We start from the raw sequence: 1,924 nt of genomic DNA on the forward strand, positions 1-1,924 counted from the left end.
CAAGAATAGAACTGCTATGACATTTCCAGTAAGAATGAGTACTACTGTTTTCTGCTCAATTTGATTGACCTGATCTAATCACCCACAAATTGCTTATGCCCATGAACTTCTAGCTTGAAATTCCTAAAAAGACAGTTTGTCTTTTGCTTCTTTAATCAGAAAAACAATTTTCAGCTGTGCTAAGATAATTGCAAAAGGGTTTTCTAATGATCAATTATCCTTTTAAAATGATAAACTTGTATTAGCTAAAAKWACGTGCCATTGGAACACAGGAGTGATGTTTGCTGATAATGGGCCTCAATACGCCTATGTAGATATTCCATTAAAAATCAGCCYTTTCCAGCGACAATAGTKATTTACAACATTAGCAATGTCTACACTGTATTTCGGATCAATTTGATGTTATTTTAATGGACAAAAAATGTGCTTCTCTTTCAAAAACAAGGACATTTCTAAGTGACCCCAAACTTTTGAACAGTAGTGCATGTCTGGATGTGTGTGTGTGTGTGTGTGTGTGTCGTGTTGTGGTCCCAGCGGTCTATCCAACACCATTCACCATAAATCAGTGCAAACACTTGTGTGTGTGCGCACGTGCGCACGCACGCGTGTGCGAGACGATATGCTCCTTGCAAATCGATCTGTTCCCACAGCATGCCAGCAGTAAATAACACCACATTGCTTCTGCATCATTAATGTGTCTGGCCAGACTTAGCGCTCTATTATAGCAACATGTCCATAATATCACTTACGGATGGAGAGGAAGAGAGACAGAGAGAGAGGGAGAGTTAGAGAGCGAGACAGGAGTGAGATGGGGATGGGGAGAAACAGAGAGAGAGCGAGAGAGTGTGACAACTTGACTGAAATGTCTGTAACAATAGCATCATACTTTCCAGCACTAATAGAAAGCATATTTTATCACATCTTTGCACTCCCTGATGAAGGCCATGTAGCCGAAACGCATCAGAGTTTTTCAACTTTGCTTCCATTGAACATGCCATACAAGTAAAGGCATTTCAATTKATTATATGAAGGACCTTCTTTCCTTTAGCTCACCTGTATTTGTTTGACCTGTGTGAAGTCTACAGTACTTGTATGGATGTTTACTTGTTCTAAGTTGACCCTTGGTTTACCTGTGTATGTTTACCTGTTCCCCAGGTGGTGAATTGGTCAAACTGGATGGCTTCGCAGTGGTGGACGGGGCACCTGTTAACGCATCCTCTCCAGGTAACAGCAAAATGGATGTTGTTCCTTCGCATTTTAGTCTTAGAAGTTAAACAATCCTAAGCAGTTCCATTACAAAGGCAAGTGTAAAATTGCWGCTGTCATCGCAGAGTTAAAAATATATCCCTTCTCTGTGATGATTAATCCGAATGTTATGACTCTGGTAGACAGAGAAACAGCCCAGTGGGTCTATCTAACCGAACCAATGGTATGTCTGCCCTGGCCTGGCCCGTAGCACATTGAATCCCCAGGCTTCAGGAAACACAGAGGCTGATATCTGGCGATCGGAGGATTGTTGAGTCGATGCTCCAGACATCTGCAGGCTGTAGCCCAAGCCAAATAATGCGCAGGACCACTTTCGAGAGAGATAGAGAGCGAAAGAGAGYCAGACAGACAGATAAAAGGAACGAAAAAACAGCTGGTTGAAACCAAATTGGGACATCTCTTAGTCTGCTCTCTGCAGGAGCGCTTTCTCTCTATGTACAGACAGGCAGAGTGGTGCAGAGAGAGATATAGAAATAGACAAGATAGGATTACTCCTGTTTCAATGCGCCAACAGTGAAGAGGCGACTCCGGGATGCTGGCCTTCTAGGCMGAGTTGCAAAGAAAAGGGTGGCTAATTTGAAGAATCTCACATTTTTAATACTTTTTTGGTTACTACATGATTCCATATGTGTTATTTCATAGTTTTGATGTCTTCACT

General features: G+C 42.1%; 1 protein-coding gene across 1 annotated transcript in view; it reads left to right on the plus strand.

Moving 5' to 3' along the window:
• Positions 1–1,159: 1,159 nt before the first annotated feature.
• The window catches only part of LOC139023191 (fibronectin type III domain-containing protein 1-like), a 27,225-nt gene continuing 26,460 nt past the window's right edge, over positions 1,160–1,924 (plus strand). The window contains exon 1 of the mRNA XM_070435731.1: positions 1,160–1,224. The gene's annotated coding sequence lies outside the window, so the exon portion shown is untranslated. The remainder of the gene's footprint in view (positions 1,225–1,924) is intronic.

The sequence above is a fragment of the Salvelinus sp. IW2-2015 genome, linkage group LG28, assembly GCF_002910315.2.
Source record: "Salvelinus sp. IW2-2015 linkage group LG28, ASM291031v2, whole genome shotgun sequence".
Classification (NCBI taxonomy): domain Eukaryota; kingdom Metazoa; phylum Chordata; class Actinopteri; order Salmoniformes; family Salmonidae; genus Salvelinus; species Salvelinus sp. IW2-2015.